Below are 22,042 nucleotides of genomic sequence, written 5' to 3'. Positions count from 1 at the left end.
GCAATCATTACAGTTGTTTTGTGAACCAGGTGTCCTTTTGAAAACGGCAAATTTAGGGATGTTTTTCATTGGAAGAGCCATTTGTTCATGAGAATAAATGATTTTGTGAGCATATTCCTCACATCCACCCACTTTCCAGTATGGCGGATTTTGAACGTTGTTAGCACATCACACTTCGTCAGCATCTAGTTTCACGGCCGTGAGAAACACATCTGCTTGAACCGCGAGAGAAAGCTGCAATGTTCAAGTTAGGAAAACAGTAAATAACGCATGTTAGGAGTACCTGACTTGTCGAGATTTACGGCGCAATTAAGCTTGTGAAATGCAAATTACACACAGGACTAGTAATATTTATGGCTGGGTAGAGGTAGGGGTAGAGGCGGGTTCACGTGGCAAATACAAAAAAGCACGTGGTTTTGCACTGCGACGTGATGTTCTGCGGGGTGATGTTCGGGCCAATGAGAAGCAACGCAATCGCGTTGCAAAAGGCTGCGATGTGTTTGTTCACGATGTAATGGTCGGGGCGAGGTCATAGACTCGATGTTACAGCACGCGATCTGTGTGCCCGCGATGTAACGTCATACATCCGTGCCAGGGCATTATGGTCACTATCGTCCCGGATTAATTCGACCATATCTTTAAACTTGACCAGAGTTCAAGATCGACCAGAATATAGTCGATCCTGATCTTCATTCCCCCCCTCTTGAACGTGTAGCATGCTTTTATATCAGATTGTGTCCGACCATTACAGGCTGGGACCCCGTGAGTAATGGTAAATGATAATACCTGTTGCCCCACCCTGGTACGTTTCTTGATGGGTGGAGTCTGGAGCTTCTCGATCCCTCTGGTTTGATCTCCATCTGATATTAGCTCCTGTATACGATCGACTGGTTCAAAGGTTATGTTAAAGTCACCTGCAACTATAAATTGATGGTTCCCCTTAGTTGAATCAAGATAGTTTGTTCATGTGGTTATTGTATCAGATAGCTTGTGTGGGCTACTAAAACGATTGTAGATGTTAAACAGTCTAAGTTGGGCATTCCCTTTCAGAGAAATTAGTTCAAGCCTAAGTATTTCCTCTGAGGCAAGTTCTAGAATCTTAATTTTACAGGCTAATGTATTCTTGACCCAGATTAAAAGACCACCGGCTGGGCGGCCAGCTATGGACTGGCTAGCTTCTATACTGTAGGTAGTAAACCCCACCCTGTGAACCTGCTCTACTGCCCAGGTTTCCTGTGATAGGCATAAATGGAGGTCATCCACTAGCTTACACCAGTCAGGATCAATTAGCTTGTACTTTATGCCTGCAATGTTCCAGGATAAGATTTGCATGTCCTAGAATTCTAACAAAGGTTCCTGGGTGCATCCTAAAGTGTGTATTGCTCCCTCGGGATCTAGTTGTTGAGGGTGGTCGCAGTACTTAGCTATTGGGCCACAGTGAACAATTTCATTGTTAATTAAGATCTCCGAAGATTCTTCCGACTGCATAGCTGATAGTTCCTCAGATAGCAGTTGTGGGTTAGTAGTTACAGTAGGTAGTCAGTCTTGAGAATCTAGATCAGTCAAGGGTTGAAATCTATTTCTCAGTTTCAGGAGGGGGAATTCCTGTCTCATAGGGGGCTTCCTTATAGGTGGCTTAGTGACCAGAGTATTCCGACCTCTGTATTCAAGATGCCTATAGAAGAACCCAAGCGGTACGATGTCAATCCATAATCTTGGCCTCTGAGTTACTAGACTTGACCCCCAGTTAAGCAACTGACTCGCTAGCATTGGCGATCTACAGTTTATAATAATGCAATCTCCAGCAAAGGACTTGCGTAGCAGGCCAGCCCAGCTTACCCGTCTTAAAAACAGAATATAATTATATTTTGTATTTAAGTAGTTTGTATTCTGTGATAATCAGTAATAGACTTTATTGTTCAGCTGGTTCTGTGATTCTTTTTGATTTTCCTGTGACAAGGGGAAATTTGTTAAAATTGCCACGTAGGGACAGCAGTCAGGCGGGAGATAAAGAATCACCTAATCATCATGATCAATCGGACCATTTTGATGCAGCAGTTCTGGGGGTGCTTGTTGATTGCAACCCACCATGTTCCCAGTGGGAGTTGCACTAGGGGGACTAGGCCCAGTTTTACTAGGGGGCAAACTTACACTCCCCAGGTGTCTAGAACACAAAGGCCCTAGCTGCTTTTGTGATACTACATTATTAACATTCCTATGGGGACCATTATTTGCAATACAGGTTTATGGATCGACATTTGTCATGGAAGACCCCTCACCGGGGTTTAGGCCCCCGAGGGGATCAGCCCCCAATCCAACAATTTCGTTTTTACCCCTGCCCCAGAGGATATTTCAGCAACCATTTTATAAAGTGATTCCACATTTGACTCCAGTCTATCAAGTCTAGCCAAGATGGGTAGAAAGTTTTTGGCATTATTTTCTTCTTTACACAATGTAAGTGCCGCAATAATTTGCGGGGATAATTCCTCGGAGTGGGAAGGCAGAATTATATTGGAGACATTTATAAGGGGTGGGCTTTGTATTGTGGCAGCAGGGGGTTCGGGAGCTTTTTCCTGGATCTAGTCTGTGTGACCCGTGGAGGCGCGAGGCTGTTTTACCTTTTTTTTTCCTTTTGGATGCGGTTTCGCGTACAGGAGTTGCACAAGGTGAAAGGCGATGATGCTGGGCGGAAGGTAAGACAAAATGGACATCTAATAAATACATGGTTATTCTGACCAGTCACTTGTTAAAACCGTTTGTATAACATCCACAACAATTGGGTCATTTATAGGACCGGCCTGACCCTCTCCCACCGACAAGCGACGTTCCGCAACCTGGATCTCCTTATCTATGGCCTTTGCGGCCCGTTGGAGGAAACAATCAAGTGTGGAGTTAGACAAGGGTTTTGGGGTAGGCGCTAAAGACCCCAAACCCTCCCAAAACCCGGATTTCAATTTTCCGGCCATTAGATGATTTACAAGTCGGAAGCAGACTTACTTGAGCGGGAAGGCTTTATTCTGGTTGCCCCATGTTGTACAATTAGTATTGCTGTCATGCAGGTTGCCAAATCCAAGAATCAAGAGGCCAGGCCCCGCCCACGCTGCGAGAGCCCACAGCCGATTAAATAGCGCCTCCAGGCGCTAGCGTGATGATGTGGTGGCTGTGAGCCGCAAGGATTCCTGGCGCTCCCCCGGTCTCCAGACGGCAGGGCTGCCAGAGATCAGCGATGCGTTGAGGCAGAGAGCAGGACCCACACTGCCGGAGCCCGCTGCAGATTAAGTAGCGCTTCCAGGCTCTTGCCTGATAACGTGACGACTGTGAGCCGCGAGGATTCCTGGCGCTTCCCCCGGTCTCCAGACGGCAGGGGTTTCAGAGATGAGCGAAGTGTTGAGGCAAAGAGCGGAAAACAGTAGTAAGCCACAACGTTAAAATTGTCATTTTAGAACTGACAGCGTTCTGTAGCATAAGCCTAACATGCCCTCCACGTAATACAACAAACACATTCCAAGACTCAAACAGAGAAATTATTCTCCAAGAATGAACAAGTAGAAGATATAACACAAGCAGGGCAATGCTTCCTTGATCATCCTAGAATACTTTCATGTTTTGGGGAGCTCCAAGTTCGCAAGTGTCTTTTCCTGTCTAGCAGTATCTATTTGGGACCTTGGGGCATGGATCAACCCATTTTGACTTAAGCTTGCCCACGATGCAAAAGATTAGTGTGTTAATTTTTCAAGTTTCAGCTACTGAAGGCAAGTGTTTAATCCTCTTTTAACACTACACATTGCAGTGTTGGTTTCATTGCAGAGCACACAGTGTGTTATGCCCATTTGGCATCCTGTGAACTCCCAGTCTGTCGAGCCATTTCCCTGCAGATTCACCAGATGGAAAATACTGTGCTACGCTTTCATGTATCACCTTAAATGTAGCAGGGAAAAACAGCCTATATTTCCATCAAACTTCACATAGACATCTTCTAAGATCAACATTTCCACTCTATGGCTTGTGTTTAGTCTTAAAAAGCTTGCACATTTGTTCCCTTAAAGTGAAAATGGTTGCTGACGCAGAACTCTGTAGAATCACAGATCGCATTTGTTGTGGAATTTTAAAAACCGATAATAATTAGGGATGTGTGAAATTCGCTTTATTTACGTCTGCTTAATTATGTGGAATTTATGCAAAATTATGCATAATTGCTCAGAATGCAAATCCGTTATGATACGTTAACTTTTTGCGTAACATATGTCCTCAAAACAATTTTTGACTGGAGGATGCATTGAAACCATAGCACTGTGAACAACAGTCCCTCTCGTTTTGTTGTTCCCGTGCATTTGTGGTCAATTTTTATTGAGAATAGGGCATAATTTTGGGAGTTGGCATATTGGTGTAATTTCTGAATTCTGTGTAACAACCATAACGCAAAATTGCGCTGGCTGAATTTTAATTTCGGCCAGGCCTAATAATTGCCGGCAATGGTGCACTAGGCTTGTAGTGCAGGGTAGAGTGGATGCCAGCACTCCAGGAGTTCTCTCATTAGTTAACAGCTGTGCGTGCCCTTTTTAGGTGCTGGCTAGACAGCAAGTGCGCTGTCTCTTTGAGACATGTTAGCTGCGGCGGCTATTCCGCTGCAGTGCTAAGGGGGAGGGGGGGACCGCGCGGCGCTCCCGTGCTCGTGACGGAACCGCTCCGTCACGAGCCTCGGATGGGCTGTGCTTGTGATGGAACGGTTCCGTCACGGCCCCGCCCGCCTAATAGAACCTTCAGCGCAGGCGTGGAATTCGCTCCGCGCAGGCGCGGCGAGCGGGCGGTGACTGAATCGTTCCGTCACCAGCACAGCCCACCCGAGGCTCGTGACGGAACGGTTCCGTCACAAGCACGCAAGGGGTTAAACTCAGTGGGCTTACAGCCCGCCCATAGCTTACCTTTTATTCGCTTCAATTTTGCTCTCATCTCCTTTGTACCCGTTTGTCATAGAATTCATGTGTCATGCCAGTGCATGTGTTTGGCCCTCCCTTGAGCATGAATTACGTAATTGTCAATCCACTGCTCCCATAGGAGTGCTTGTGTTTCCAGTCACTTCTTTTCTCTCTCACCCTCCCCATCCCTGTTGCTTCTTTCCCCTCTAGAGCTTCAAGTTGAGTTTGTGCTATATTAAAAAATAAAAATGTAAGTCGCAGGCGCAAATCCTTCTACAGTTGACAAAATAAACAAGCATCTTGGCGAAGTTTATTAAAAAAACAAGCTTTGGCATAGCCAATAGGTCTCACTTTTGGGACCTTATAAGTGAATAGTCATACAACACTTGATGTTATCTAATCTAGGATATTGTGCTGGATAACTAAACATTTATAATGTACCAAAGGCGAGACCTGTTGGCTATGCATTGGGGGGTCTTATAAGTGTTTAAATAGAGCTATTGACTTTGCCAATGTTGCTAAGCTGTGCTGTAGGGAAGTGTGGCTGCTGTGCAGCCTGCTGAGAAGTATAATTAAAAAGTGTAAGAAGCACTGAGTTATGCTGTGGTGGCATTGAGTGGTGCTGTGGTGGCATTGAGTGGTGCTGTGCTGGCCCTGAGTGATGCCGTTGTGGTGCTGAGTGTTGCTGTAGTTGCGCTGAGTGATGTTGTGGTGGTGCTGAGTGATGTTGTGGTGCCCCTGAGTGATGTTGTTGTGGTGCTGAGTGATGCTGTGTTGGTGCTGAGTGATGCTGTGGTAGCACATAGTGATGCTGTTGTGGTACTGAGTGATGCTCTGGTGTTCCTGAGTGATGCTGTGGTGTTCCTGAGTGATGATGTGGTGTTCCTGAGTGATGCTGTGGTGTTCCTGAGTGATGCTGTCGTGAAGGTGAGTGATGCTGTGGTGAAGGTGAGTGATGCTGTATTGAATGTGAGTGATGCTGTGGTGAAGGTGAGTGATGCTGTGGTGAAGGTGAGTGATGCTGTGGTGAAGGTGAGTGATGCTGTGGTGAAGGTGAGTGATGCTGTGGTGAAGGTGAGTGATGCTGTGGTGAAGGTGAGTGATGCTGTGGTGAAGGTGAGTGATGCTGTGGTGAAGGTGAGTGATGCTGTGGTGAAGGTGAGTGATCCTGTGGTTGCCCTGAGTGATGCTATGGTGATGCTGAGTGATGCTGTGGTGGTGCTGAGTGATGATGTGGTGGTGCTGAGTGATGATGTGGTGGTGCTGAGTGATGATGTGGTGGTGCTGAGTGATGATGTGGTGGTGCTGAGTGATGATGTGGTGGTGCTGAGTGATGATGTGGTGGTGCTACGTGATGATGTGGTGGTGCTACGTGATGCTGTGGTGGTGCTGATTGATGCTGTGGTAGTGCTGATTGATGCTGTGGTGGTGCTGAGTAATGCTGTCATGGTCCTGAGTGATGCTGTTGTGGTGCTCTGTGATGCTGTAGTGGTAGTGCTGACTGATGCTGTTGTGGCATTGAGTGATCCTGTGCTGGCCCTGAGTGATGCTGTGGTGGGCTTGAGTGATGATGCGGTGGTGCTGACTGATGCTGAGGTGATGCTGATTGATGCTGTTGTGCTGCAGAGTGATGCTGTGGTGGTACTGAGTGATGCTGTGGAGGTGCTGAGTGATGCTGTGGAGGTGCTGAGTGATTTTGGGGAAACCCAAACAAGGCTAACTCTTACTAATTGTACCTGGACTTTTGTTTCCTAAATTTAGAAACGGCCACTTACACATCAAATCTAAAATGTATTAAAGAAAATGTCAGTCACACTTTTCTGTCTGACCTTTAGTGACCAGAGGTTTCTGGCACAGCTTGGCCATAGCAGTAAATGTAAGCACTGAACAAGAAGCTGCTCTGATCTGGAATGAAAGGGGCATATTGGAGGATTAGCAGCACTAAGAAAACACAATAGAGGCATGCATTAAGACAAAAGTGAAGAGAAGCAAGGAGAATGTGTTTAACTGAGGTGAAATAAGTACCAGTGAGGAGGTGAACATTCATTCTCTATTAGTTGCACCCATGTACCTCCTTGGGATAAACAAGTGGACAGAGTAGAAATATCTGGATAGAGGAAAATAGAGGGCTGCGGGGCCTGTCCTCATTGAACGCGATGGATTTCAAGGTTGGATTAGACAGTCTAGTGACGATGAAGAGGATGGGAAGGTGATGCCAACATACACAAAATACAGTTGTAATAGGAAAGGAAAATCCAAAATTGGAGGCTAAGTTGGACCGAGATGGGAATAATTAACAAAAATTCTAAACACTGAAATTCATCAAAAAGAAACTGGAAATAATCTGCATAATAAATGCACCGGAAGATAATGCTGACGAGGAAATCAAATTGAATACTAATTAGACAGTGTTCCTAACGCGACTCAAAACCAATTGCAAGCAAAGTTTTTAACTTTCACAATTTTGTCTTAATTAGAATGCCAAGCACAGAGGAAGCAAGTGCCCAGCATGGGAGAACGTTAACAGAGGGGCACACTTCACAGGCGTGCGTGACAAAAAAGTGAAAGTTAAAAAAGCAAGCCCGGGAGTTGTGTGCTAGCGCGCTAAAAGAATTTTTTTTTAAAACGCGCGAATGGTGCGTGCACTCGCGATGGCAAAAATGAAAGCAGGCTGGCAAGTGGTGTGCCATATGCGCACACCGTGACGAGAGAGGAAAGCCAGATGGCGCCTCTGCTCGTCAAGGTGCTCGTAAACGCATCCTCTATGCCAGACAAAAAGCTGTGGTCTGCTTTTTAAAGCCCACACACTAAATGTCTCGCAAGAGCAGCACATTCCCTGGCTCAGGCGAGACCTAAAAAAAGTTCTACATCTGTGCTTAAGAAGCGATGGATGAAGCCCATCTTTGTAACTAATGTTTAGCACAAAGTGAAGAGTGAATTATGAGATAGGGGTTGTGAATAGTAGGACCAGTGACAATCTAGCCTAGAAAGGAGTTTGTGCAGCAGGTAGTTCTACCTAAATAAACATTTGCTGCAGAGACAATTGGACTCTGATTTCTACTGCTGGGTCATTTGTGCATTAATGCTGGCAAATGTTTCTGCATCCGGAAGGGTGACCTTTGTCCTGAAAACAGCAACAGACATACCATTGGTAGGGGGTGGGGGGGTGGCATGGGCCCTAGAGAAAGGAAGAAATGGGCCACTGGGTTGCTGTTTGGATCCTGAAATATACAATTATCATAGTTCAGTGGGCTTCTCGGGGGCTTTTTGCCCCTGCACCTGCCATAACACTGGATGCTATACCCCAGTGTGGCAACTCTGATGTTTGCTGGACACTTCATTATAAATTGGATTACAGATGTTTTGTGGAACAAAAGAGGAACTTGCTGCTTGTAAGTTAAAATGCAAATTGATCATATTTGAAAAACACATTACACAAACCATTTCCAAAGCCAAACCTCAATCTGCAGGGATTTCGATCATTATGTAAGACTGACCTGTGAGATTGACCTTAAATGCAGGATTCAGTTGAAAGATGGTGTGGCATAACAGCCAGAGCTGATAGCACAAGAAGGATACAAAGTTCCCCGGGAAGAGTGATAGAAAGGAGGAGTGTGTGTGCTAATGAGAGGGGGGAATCCCCTAGTTGGAACTAAAACCCTCACACACCCAGCAAGCTAGGTGTCATGCTTCATCATATGGGTTCTGCTCCTCGTCAGACTGGCGCTGCAATGTCTGACGGGCTCCCGAAACCGGGGCTCTTTATTGGAGATCTTTTGTTCCGGCCATATGGTGCATGCGTGTGAGAGGGCAGGGGGAGTGTGGTCTTGACGTGAAAGTGAAGTTAAAAAAGGTGAGTCAATCCACAACCTAGTTTATTCTCGTGGTAGACTCCCTTTGTTAAAAGGGTGAGAGGGGAGGTAAAATGCCCCGGAACTATCCGAGCAATATTAACTGCTAACCTCAAGTATGGTCAACATGTTTCATGCCTGATGGCAATTCTTCAGGACCTCAACAGATAGTACCACACAGTGAAAATTTATAATGGTGAAGGATAAAACTTGCAATTAGGGTATACAACCTTCTATTGGTCAGTTATACCGGGGTGCAGGCCAATAGGTCCTGCTGCAGTGTTGTAACCTGTGAAGATGAAAATGAAAAACAATTCACGAAATGGCAGCGTCAGTGAAGTTTTCAAGTGAAAAAGGATTTAACTCAGCTGTAGTGCGAGCACACACACACACAAAAAACGTAGTGAAGGATTAAAACCCGAGCATATAGCATAACAAGTTGGTGTTAAATTCATGTGACCAACCAGTTTATGTCAAGACATGCAACGGTGAATTCGATAAAGGCAAAAGGTGCTGCATGTAAGAAAAAAGGACTGGTTAAAAGGCTTACCCCAGAAGATTCCCTGAGGTACCTCGCAGTCTGCTCCCGTGGGACCGGCTGGGAAGGTATGGTACCTAATAAGGGGGAATCATTGTACAGTCATATGGCAATTCGTTGGGTTTTGGCTGTTGGTGGCAAAGGATTTAGAAAAGGGGGTGGTGATGAACAGAGTGTCTGAGTTAAACAGACCACTCTTACCCAGTCCAAAGATCAGGGCTTGATCCATCACCGTTATTTATCTCACTGCCCCATCCCAGCTCAGAACCTGGCTATATGCAAATCAGTCTGTCCCTGGCCCAGTGCATCATGGGAACAGGGCAGACTAAACTACCAAGCCAATTCTTCACCAGAAAGGAGACAAGCTACCGGGGACCGGTTTCTGGCATTTCAGCCTTCTTCGGCCCGGCTTGCTTGAATCCTGATGGAGCAGTGAGAAAGGGACTCATGTCTGAGTATACCCTGCCACACCTATAGTGGCCAAAAACGATTTAGAAAAGGGGGTGGTGATGAACAGAGTGTCTGAGTTAAACAGACCACTCTTACCCAGTCCAAAGATCAGGGCTTGATCCATCACCGTTATTTATCTCACTGCCCCATCCCAGCTCAGAACCTGGCTATATGCAAATCAGTCTGTCCCTGGCCCAGTGCATCATGGGAACAGGGCAGACTAAACTACCAAGCCAATTCTTCACCAGAAAGGAGACAAGCTACCGGGGACCGGTTTCTGGCATTTCAGCCTTCTTCGGCCCGGCTTGCTTGAATCCTGATGGAGCAGTGAGAAAGGGACTCATGTCTGAGTATACCCTGCCACACCTATAGTGGCCAAAAACGATTTAGAAAAGGGGGTGGTGATGAACAGAGTGTCTGAGTTAAACAGACCACTCTTACCCAGTCCAAAGATCAGGGCTTGATCCATCACCGTTATTTATCTCACTGCCCCATCCCAGCTCAGAACCTGGCTATATGCAAATCAGTCTGTCCCTGGCCCAGTGCATCATGGGAACAGGGCAGACTAAACTACCAAGCCAATTCTTCACCAGAAAGGAGACAAGCTACCGGGGACCGGTTTCTGGCATTTCAGCCTTCTTCGGCCCAGCTTGCTTGAATCCTGATGGAGCAGTGAGAAAGGGACTCATGTCTGAGTATACCCTGCCACACCTATAGTGGCCAAAAACGATTTAGAAAAGGGGGTGGTGATGAACAGAGTGTCTGAGTTAAACAGACCACTCTTACCCAGTCCAAAGATCAGGGCTTGATCCATCACCGTTATTTATCTCACTGCCCCATCCCAGCTCAGAACCTGGCTATATGCAAATCAGTCTGTCCCTGGCCCAGTGCATCATGGGAACAGGGCAGACTAAACTACCAAGCCAATTCTTCACCAGAAAGGAGACAAGCTACCGGGGACCGGTTTCTGGCATTTCAGCCTTCTTCGGCCCGGCTTGCTTGAATCCTGATGGAGCAGTGAGAAAGGGACTCATGTCTGAGTATACCCTGCCACACCTATAGTGGCCAAAAACGATTTAGAAAAGGGGGTGGTGATGAACAGAGTGTCTGAGTTAAACAGACCACTCTTACCCAGTCCAAAGATCAGGGCTTGATCCATCACCGTTATTTATCTCACTGCCCCATCCCAGCTCAGAACCTGGCTATATGCAAATCAGTCTGTCCCTGGCCCAGTGCATCATGGGAACAGGGCAGACTAAACTACCAAGCCAATTCTTCACCAGAAAGGAGACAAGCTACCGGGGACCGGTTTCTGGCATTTCAGCCTTCTTCGGCCCGGCTTGCTTGAATCCTGATGGAGCAGTGAGAAAGGGACTCATGTCTGAGTATACCCTGCCACACCTATAGTGGCCAAAAACGATTTAGAAAAGGGGGTGGTGATGAACAGAGTGTCTGAGTTAAACAGACCACTCTTACCCAGTCCAAAGATCAGGGCTTGATCCATCACCGTTATTTATCTCACTGCCCCATCCCAGCTCAGAACCTGGCTATATGCAAATCAGTCTGTCCCTGGCCCAGTGCATCATGGGAACAGGGCAGACTAAACTACCAAGCCAATTCTTCACCAGAAAGGAGACAAGCTACCGGGGACCGGTTTCTGGCATTTCAGCCTTCTTCGGCCCGGCTTGCTTGAATCCTGATGGAGCAGTGAGAAAGGGACTCATGTCTGAGTATACCCTGCCACACCTATAGTGGCCAAAAACGATTTAGAAAAGGGGGTGGTGATGAACAGAGTGTCTGAGTTAAACAGACCACTCTTACCCAGTCCAAAGATCAGGGCTTGATCCATCACCGTTATTTATCTCACTGCCCCATCCCAGCTCAGAACCTGGCTATATGCAAATCAGTCTGTCCCTGGCCCAGTGCATCATGGGAACAGGGCAGACTAAACTACCAAGCCAATTCTTCACCAGAAAGGAGACAAGCTACCGGGGACCGGTTTCTGGCATTTCAGCCTTCTTCGGCCCGGCTTGCTTGAATCCTGATGGAGCAGTGAGAAAGGGACTCATGTCTGAGTATACCCTGCCACACCTATAGTGGCCAAAAACGATTTAGAAAAGGGGGTGGTGATGAACAGAGTGTCTGAGTTAAACAGACCACTCTTACCCAGTCCAAAGATCAGGGCTTGATCCATCACCGTTATTTATCTCACTGCCCCATCCCAGCTCAGAACCTGGCTATATGCAAATCAGTCTGTCCCTGGCCCAGTGCATCATGGGAACAGGGCAGACTAAACTACCAAGCCAATTCTTCACCAGAAAGGAGACAAGCTACCGGGGACCGGTTTCTGGCATTTCAGCCTTCTTCGGCCCGGCTTGCTTGAATCCTGATGGAGCAGTGAGAAAGGGACTCATGTCTGAGTATACCCTGCCACACCTATAGTGGCCAAAAACGATTTAGAAAAGGGGGTGGTGATGAACAGAGTGTCTGAGTTAAACAGACCACTCTTACCCAGTCCAAAGATCAGGGCTTGATCCATCACCGTTATTTATCTCACTGCCCCATCCCAGCTCAGAACCTGGCTATATGCAAATCAGTCTGTCCCTGGCCCAGTGCATCATGGGAACAGGGCAGACTAAACTACCAAGCCAATTCTTCACCAGAAAGGAGACAAGCTACCGGGGACCGGTTTCTGGCATTTCAGCCTTCTTCGGCCCGGCTTGCTTGAATCCTGATGGAGCAGTGAGAAAGGGACTCATGTCTGAGTATACCCTGCCACACCTATAGTGGCCAAAAACGATTTAGAAAAGGGGGTGGTGATGAACAGAGTGTCTGAGTTAAACAGACCACTCTTACCCAGTCCAAAGATCAGGGCTTGATCCATCACCGTTATTTATCTCACTGCCCCATCCCAGCTCAGAACCTGGCTATATGCAAATCAGTCTGTCCCTGGCCCAGTGCATCATGGGAACAGGGCAGACTAAACTACCAAGCCAATTCTTCACCAGAAAGGAGACAAGCTACCGGGGACCGGTTTCTGGCATTTCAGCCTTCTTCGGCCCGGCTTGCTTGAATCCTGATGGAGCAGTGAGAAAGGGACTCATGTCTGAGTATACCCTGCCACACCTATAGTGGCCAAAAACGATTTAGAAAAGGGGGTGGTGATGAACAGAGTGTCTGAGTTAAACAGACCACTCTTACCCAGTCCAAAGATCAGGGCTTGATCCATCACCGTTATTTATCTCACTGCCCCATCCCAGCTCAGAACCTGGCTATATGCAAATCAGTCTGTCCCTGGCCCAGTGCATCATGGGAACAGGGCAGACTAAACTACCAAGCCAATTCTTCACCAGAAAGGAGACAAGCTACCGGGGACCGGTTTCTGGCATTTCAGCCTTCTTCGGCCCGGCTTGCTTGAATCCTGATGGAGCAGTGAGAAAGGGACTCATGTCTGAGTATACCCTGCCACACCTATAGTGGCCAAAAACGATTTAGAAAAGGGGGTGGTGATGAACAGAGTGTCTGAGTTAAACAGACCACTCTTACCCAGTCCAAAGATCAGGGCTTGATCCATCACCGTTATTTATCTCACTGCCCCATCCCAGCTCAGAACCTGGCTATATGCAAATCAGTCTGTCCCTGGCCCAGTGCATCATGGGAACAGGGCAGACTAAACTACCAAGCCAATTCTTCACCAGAAAGGAGACAAGCTACCGGGGACCGGTTTCTGGCATTTCAGCCTTCTTCGGCCCGGCTTGCTTGAATCCTGATGGAGCAGTGAGAAAGGGACTCATGTCTGAGTATACCCTGCCACACCTATAGTGGCCAAAAACGATTTAGAAAAGGGGGTGGTGATGAACAGAGTGTCTGAGTTAAACAGACCACTCTTACCCAGTCCAAAGATCAGGGCTTGATCCATCACCGTTATTTATCTCACTGCCCCATCCCAGCTCAGAACCTGGCTATATGCAAATCAGTCTGTCCCTGGCCCAGTGCATCATGGGAACAGGGCAGACTAAACTACCAAGCCAATTCTTCACCAGAAAGGAGACAAGCTACCGGGGACCGGTTTCTGGCATTTCAGCCTTCTTCGGCCCGGCTTGCTTGAATCCTGATGGAGCAGTGAGAAAGGGACTCATGTCTGAGTATACCCTGCCACACCTATAGTGGCCAAAAACGATTTAGAAAAGGGGGTGGTGATGAACAGAGTGTCTGAGTTAAACAGACCACTCTTACCCAGTCCAAAGATCAGGGCTTGATCCATCACCGTTATTTATCTCACTGCCCCATCCCAGCTCAGAACCTGGCTATATGCAAATCAGTCTGTCCCTGGCCCAGTGCATCATGGGAACAGGGCAGACTAAACTACCAAGCCAATTCTTCACCAGAAAGGAGACAAGCTACCGGGGACCGGTTTCTGGCATTTCAGCCTTCTTCGGCCCGGCTTGCTTGAATCCTGATGGAGCAGTGAGAAAGGGACTCATGTCTGAGTATACCCTGCCACACCTATAGTGGCCAAAAACGATTTAGAAAAGGGGGTGGTGATGAACAGAGTGTCTGAGTTAAACAGACCACTCTTACCCAGTCCAAAGATCAGGGCTTGATCCATCACCGTTATTTATCTCACTGCCCCATCCCAGCTCAGAACCTGGCTATATGCAAATCAGTCTGTCCCTGGCCCAGTGCATCATGGGAACAGGGCAGACTAAACTACCAAGCCAATTCTTCACCAGAAAGGAGACAAGCTACCGGGGACCGGTTTCTGGCATTTCAGCCTTCTTCGGCCCGGCTTGCTTGAATCCTGATGGAGCAGTGAGAAAGGGACTCATGTCTGAATATACCCTGCCACACCTATAGTGGCCAAAAACGATTTAGAAAAGGGGGTGGTGATGAACAGAGTGTCTGAGTTAAACAGACCACTCTTACCCAGTCCAAAGATCAGGGCTTGATCCATCACCGTTATTTATCTCACTGCCCCATCCCAGCTCAGAACCTGGCTATATGCAAATCAGTCTGTCCCTGGCCCAGTGCATCATGGGAACAGGGCAGACTAAACTACCAAGCCAATTCTTCACCAGAAAGGAGACAAGCTACCGGGGACCGGTTTCTGGCATTTCAGCCTTCTTCGGCCCGGCTTGCTTGAATCCTGATGGAGCAGTGAGAAAGGGACTCATGTCTGAGTATACCCTGCCACACCTATAGTGGCCAAAAACGATTTAGAAAAGGGGGTGGTGATGAACAGAGTGTCTGAGTTAAACAGACCACTCTTACCCAGTCCAAAGATCAGGGCTTGATCCATCACCGTTATTTATCTCACTGCCCCATCCCAGCTCAGAACCTGGCTATATGCAAATCAGTCTGTCCCTGGCCCAGTGCATCATGGGAACAGGGCAGACTAAACTACCAAGCCAATTCTTCACCAGAAAGGAGACAAGCTACCGGGGACCGGTTTCTGGCATTTCAGCCTTCTTCGGCCCGGCTTGCTTGAATCCTGATGGAGCAGTGAGAAAGGGACTCATGTCTGAGTATACCCTGCCACACCTATAGTGGCCAAAAACGATTTAGAAAAGGGGGTGGTGATGAACAGAGTGTCTGAGTTAAACAGACCACTCTTACCCAGTCCAAAGATCAGGGCTTGATCCATCACCGTTATTTATCTCACTGCCCCATCCCAGCTCAGAACCTGGCTATATGCAAATCAGTCTGTCCCTGGCCCAGTGCATCATGGGAACAGGGCAGACTAAACTACCAAGCCAATTCTTCACCAGAAAGGAGACAAGCTACCGGGGACCGGTTTCTGGCATTTCAGCCTTCTTCGGCCCGGCTTGCTTGAATCCTGATGGAGCAGTGAGAAAGGGACTCATGTCTGAGTATACCCTGCCACACCTATAGTGGCCAAAAACGATTTAGAAAAGGGGGTGGTGATGAACAGAGTGTCTGAGTTAAACAGACCACTCTTACCCAGTCCAAAGATCAGGGCTTGATCCATCACCGTTATTTATCTCACTGCCCCATCCCAGCTCAGAACCTGGCTATATGCAAATCAGTCTGTCCCTGGCCCAGTGCATCATGGGAACAGGGCAGACTAAACTACCAAGCCAATTCTTCACCAGAAAGGAGACAAGCTACCGGGGACCGGTTTCTGGCATTTCAGCCTTCTTCGGCCCGGCTTGCTTGAATCCTGATGGAGCAGTGAGAAAGGGACTCATGTCTGAGTATACCCTGCCACACCTATAGTGGCCAAAAACGATTTAGAAAAGGGGGTGGTGATGAACAGAGTGTCTGAGTTAAACAGACCACTCTTACCCAGTCCAAAGATCAGGGCTTGATCCATCACCGTTATTTATCTCACTGCCCCATCCCAGCTCAGAACCTGGCTATATGCAAATCAGTCTGTCCCTGGCCCAGTGCATCATGGGAACAGGGCAGACTAAACTACCAAGCCAATTCTTCACCAGAAAGGAGACAAGCTACCGGGGACCGGTTTCTGGCATTTCAGCCTTCTTCGGCCCGGCTTGCTTGAATCCTGATGGAGCAGTGAGAAAGGGACTCATGTCTGAGTATACCCTGCCACACCTATAGTGGCCAAAAACGATTTAGAAAAGGGGGTGGTGATGAACAGAGTGTCTGAGTTAAACAGACCACTCTTACCCAGTCCAAAGATCAGGGCTTGATCCATCACCGTTATTTATCTCACTGCCCCATCCCAGCTCAGAACCTGGCTATATGCAAATCAGTCTGTCCCTGGCCCAGTGCATCATGGGAACAGGGCAGACTAAACTACCAAGCCAATTCTTCACCAGAAAGGAGACAAGCTACCGGGGACCTTCCCAGTGTAAGAATTGGCTTTTGTAGTTTGGTTTGCCCTGTTCCCATCATGCACTGGGACAGGAACAGACTGGGATGGTGCAGTGAGCTAAAAAACGGTGTTGGATCTAGCCCTGATCTCTTGACTGGGTGAGAGCTTTCTGTTTAATTCAGAGACTCTGTCCCTCACCACCCCTTGTTGTAAATATTTTTGTCCACCCTAAGCGTGGAAGGGTATTCTCAGATGTGAGACCCTTGCTCATTGCACCATCAGGATTCAAGCAAACCGGGCCGAAGACGGCTGTAATGCCAGAAACCGGTCCCCGGGAGCTTGTTTCCTTCCCAGTGTAAGAATTGGCTTTTGTAGTTTGGTTTGCCCTGTTCCCATCATGCACTGGGACAGGAACAGACTAATTTGCATACAGCCAGGTTCTGAAACTGGGATGGTGCAGTGAGCTAAAAAACGGTGTTGGATCTAGCCCTGATCTCTTGACTGGGTGAGAGCTTTCTGTTTAATTCAGAGACTCTGTCCCTCACCACCCCTTGTTGTAAATATTTTTGTCCACCCTAAGCGTGGAAGGGTATTCTCAGATGTGAGACCCTTGCTCATTGCACCATCAGGATTCAAGCAAACCGGGCCGAAGACGGCTGTAATGCCAGAAACCGGTCCCCGGGAGCTTGTTTCCTTCCCAGTGTAAGAATTGGCTTTTGTAGTTTGGTTTGCCCTGTTCCCATCATGCACTGGGACAGGAACAGACTAATTTGCATACAGCCAGGTTCTGAAACTGGGATGGTGCAGTGAGCTAAAAAACGGTGTTGGATCTAGCCCTGATCTCTTGACTGGGTGAGAGCTTTCTGTTTAATTCAGAGACTCTGTCCTTTACCACCCCTTGTTGTAAATATTTTTGTCCACCCTAAGCGTGGAAGGGTATTCTCAGATGTGAGACCCTTGCTCATTGCACCATCAGGATTCAAGCAAACCGGGCCGAAGACGGCTGTAATGCCAGAAACCGGTCCCCGGGAGCTTGTTTCCTTCCCAGTGTAAGAATTGGCTTTTGTAGTTTGGTTTGCCCTGTTCCCATCATGCACTGGGACAGGAACAGACTAATTTGCATACAGCCAGGTTCTGAAACTGGGATGGTGCAGTGAGCTAAAAAACGGTGTTGGATCTAGCCCTGATCTCTTGACTGGGTGAGAGCTTTCTGTTTAATTCAGAGACTCTGTCCCTCACCACCCCTTGTTGTAAATATTTTTGTCCACCCTAAGCGTGGAAGGGTATTCTCAGATGTGAGACCCTTGCTCATTGCACCATCAGGATTCAAGCAAACCGGGCCGAAGACGGCTGTAATGCCAGAAACCGGTCCCCGGGAGCTTGTTTCCTTCCCAGTTTAAGAATTGGCTTTTGTAGTTTGGTTTGCCCTGTTCCCATCATGCACTGGGACAGGAACAGACTAATTTGCATACAGCCAGGTTCTGAAACTGGGATGGTGCAGTGAGCTAAAAAACGGTGTTGGATCTAGCCCTGATCTCTTGACTGGGTGAGAGCTTTCTGTTTAATTCAGAGACTCTGTCCCTCACCACCCCTTGTTGTAAATATTTTTGTCCACCCTAAGCGTGGAAGGGTATTCTCAGATGTGAGACCCTTGCTCATTGCACCATCAGGATTCAAGCAAACCGGGCCGAAGACGGCTGTAATGCCAGAAACCGGTCCCCGGGAGCTTGTTTCCTTCCCAGTGTAAGAATTGGCTTTTGTAGTTTGGTTTGCCCTGTTCCCATCATGCACTGGGACAGGAACAGACTAATTTGCATACAGCCAGGTTCTGAAACTGGGATGGTGCAGTGAGCTAAAAAACGGTGTTGGATCTAGCCCTGATCTCTTGACTGGGTGAGAGCTTTCTGTTTAATTCAGAGACTCTGTCCCTCACCACCCCTTGTTGTAAATATGTTGGTGGCAAAGGGGCAAGTGGGCTCCCCACCATCAAGGGAAGCCAATATGAGTTTGGTAGACCACCTCTCGTTTCGAGTGGCTGAGTAACCCGTAGCAACCCTCGCTCACCGGCTCAGTAAAGGCAGGTCTGCCGGAGGGTCGCCCTGGGTCCGTGCGCGCCGAACCAGGCGCCCGCAGTGCCCGTGCCGCGTCCCCGATAGTTAAATCAGCGAGCCGCAGCCCGGAACAGCGCGTTAGCCCCGCACAGCGCACCCCCCACCAGACAGCCCCAGCAGACCAGCAATACCTTGGCACTGTCGCATCGGATTTTTCCGAGACCCGGACTCACGAAAACCGGAAGTATGGCCATCAAAGCTCACCAATTCGGGACGGTGGATGGTGGGCATCACATAGGGGGTGGATCTCACCTTGTCGGCATCCGGTCCTGACCGATGCAGCTACCCCACGATCGGCGTCCGAGGCTGGACGGATGCCTCGATGGGTAAATGTTTATGTATCAAGCTTCTCCGTGACCGGTCACGTACTGACGCCGTAGTCCCGCCCCCGCCCGTCACCGCGCATGCGCGTCAGTTGAGGGAGTATAATGTTAGGGCCGTCTGTTGACACGGCGGCCATATTGGAAGGGAGGGATGAGCGAAACTGGCGGAGATTAACCAAGAGATTACTGACAACCAAGAATTCCTTATACAACAGAAAATGACTAAACTGCAAAAAGACATAGCCAAATTCGACAAGGAAAAGGTATATCCCTACCTCAAAGAGGGATACACAAACAATAAGAATAGCTATTCAGCTGATGAGAGTTCTGGTAACAACAGTCGGAGGGGCTCCTCTGGAAGTGACTCTAGTGATAGCTACCCATCTAACAACCGAGGCAACAAATGCCGCCCCAGATGGAATCAAATGCCGCACAATGGACAAATGTACCAAGGTCCCCCACAGATGCCACCACCCTGGCAATACCCTTTCTATCCTCAGGGCTCTCCACAATTCTATCCAACTAACCCACCTTTTTTAGGCAGAGGCTGGGGCAGAGGAAGAGGGCGCAAGCGAGGAGGGCAAAAAACTGTCCAATGGCAGGACCCACCAATTGCACAGACAGTGGTGGAGACCAGGAGCACAACCAGAGGCAGGAGAGTCTGATCGTGAATCTCTCCAGTAGAACATTGAATACATTGGAGACAGAAATCCTTGAGAAGGGACTGTGTTTTGTTCCCACTCCAACACCTGATAGCTTCACTGAAATGTGTGAAGTAAAACAATTTTTCAGGAAGGTACGTCTCCGGTCCTTCTTCGCAGACAAACCTGATCAAGACATAACTGACACAGGATTACGCAAACCCTCGGCTTTCACCCCGTCTGACTCAATGGTTCCCCCAGAGATACTGGCTTTTGAGAAGGCGGTGCTTAGGAGTCTTGACAACAAACCTACTACCATCTCTTACCATAACCTTAGCACAGCTGAAAAACAAGCTGTTTAAGCCCTGGGTAATGATACCAGTATAGTGATCAAACAGGCAGACAAAGGTGGGGCTACTGTCCTTCAGAACAGTACAGACTATGACATTGAATGCAAATGTCAACTCTCTAACACCACCCACTACAGATCACTCACCACAGACCCTACAAAACGACTCAGTACTACAATTGCGAGTCTCGTTGTAGAGAGTGAGATGAATGAATGGATCTCGAAAAATGAAGCAGCATTCTTAGTTACCACAGACCCGATCATCCCATATTTTTACACCCTCCCAAAAATCCACAAAGGGATATCGCCAGTCCCTGGGAGACCGATTGTCTCCGGCATTGGCTCACTTCTTGAGCCACTGTCGAAATTCTGTGACTCCTTCCTTCAACCAGTGGTAAGAAAAATTCCATCTTTCTTTCAAGACACTAGAGATGTCCTCCGCCTCATCGAATCCATCGAGGGAAGGGAAGACGTTGATCTCCTCCTCACAATGGATGTTGAGGCTCTGTATATTAACATCCCCCAGCAGGCCACATTGGAAGCAGTGGAATCCACCCTGCGATTAGAGGATTGGTCCTCTCCAACCCCTATCTCGTTCATCATGGCCTGTGCTTCCCTGGCATTGACGGAAAATTTCTTTCAATATGGTTCCCAGCTTTACCACCAGATCCAGGGGACTTCCATGGGTTCGACTTTTGCTCCAAGCCTGGCATGTATTTACATGGCAACTTTCGAGGATAGTACCATCAAATCGGCACTCAACCCCTACCTCGCCAATATCACTCTGTGGCGTAGGTATATTGACGACATCCTCATTATCTGGAAGGGTGATCGCATTACCTGTGAGGCCTTCTGTGCCTGGATAAATCTGCAAAACCCTTACCTTAAATTCACTGGTACCATTTCTGATACTACCATTCCCTTTTTGGACCTCTGCATTAATCTTAACCCTACTGGCCTCAGTACCACTCTCTACCGTAAAAGTACTGATAGAAACAGCCTCCTATTGTACCGAAGCCATCATCCACGAGCACTGAGGGACAATCTCCCCTTCGGACAATTCCTCAGGGTCAGGAGGAATTGCACAGAAAAAAACAGATTTCCAAAGGGAAGCAACACTCCTCCAACATAAACTGCAGGATAGAGGAGATCCCACTAGACTACTGAATCAGTCGCGTAAAAGAGCACTGAATAACCCGAGAGAGAGCTTATTGGAGCAACAAACCAAGCCCAAAGATGACCAGATAACTTGTGTCACTTGTTTCACTCCTAACTCATCATTCCTGAAGAAAACCATAATTAAACATTGGCCCATAGTGAACTCTGGTGGATTGGAAATTCCTAATCCCAGATTCGCATTTAAAAGGACTGCTAACCTAAAGGATGCCCTAATACATACACGCCCTAAGAAAAACACCACTGATAACCAGAGAACTCTGTGGAATCTTCCACCAGTGGTAGGACACTTCCCTTGTGGCGGGTGTGCAGTATGCCCACAGACATCCCAATGTAAAGAGGTTAGAATCTCAGACACCTTTACTTGGCAACTTCGAAAGCACACAAACTGTAACAGCACAAGATGTATATACATGATCACTTGCCCCTGTGGGAAAAAACTTCATAGGGATGACTATGAGACACATTAAAGTGAGGATTTTGGAGCACAAAAGCAGCATCAGGTGCTCCAAAACACATACTAAACTGTATGAACATTATTTCCAAAACAACTGCTCTGCAGACAGTCTCACATGGCTGGTCTTGGAATCTCATCCAGCCATTTCCAAACAAGCTCTGTTTAGGATTGAACAGAGATGGGTCCATCGTCTCAAACTGGACTCACTTGGGCTGAACGACTCTGTACCATGGGCTTCTTTAGGTCTGTAATCCCAATGTCCCTGTAACCAGGCCATCTGAGCCCTCCCCTCCAACATGGGCTGCTTTAGATCTGTAATCCCAGTGCCCCTATAACAAGCCACCTGAGTCCTCCCCTTCAACACCCTTCAGCTAAAGATACCCCGTTGTACTCCATCTGTCGCGTGCACAATTCGTGCACGACTATACATT

The 22,042-nt window shown here is 47.9% G+C and overlaps 1 protein-coding gene across 1 annotated transcript in view; it reads left to right on the top strand.

The window, feature by feature from the left end:
* The window catches only part of LOC147692134 (trafficking protein particle complex subunit 6b-like), a 267,176-nt gene that overhangs the window by 196,802 nt on the left and 48,332 nt on the right, over positions 1 to 22,042 (top strand). The gene's annotated exons all lie outside the window — the stretch shown is intronic.

This window comes from Lissotriton vulgaris, chromosome 9 (genome assembly GCF_964263255.1).
Source record: "Lissotriton vulgaris chromosome 9, aLisVul1.2, whole genome shotgun sequence".
NCBI lineage: Eukaryota > Metazoa > Chordata > Amphibia > Caudata > Salamandridae > Lissotriton > Lissotriton vulgaris.
This window is presented reverse-complemented; position numbering and strand designations above follow the sequence as displayed.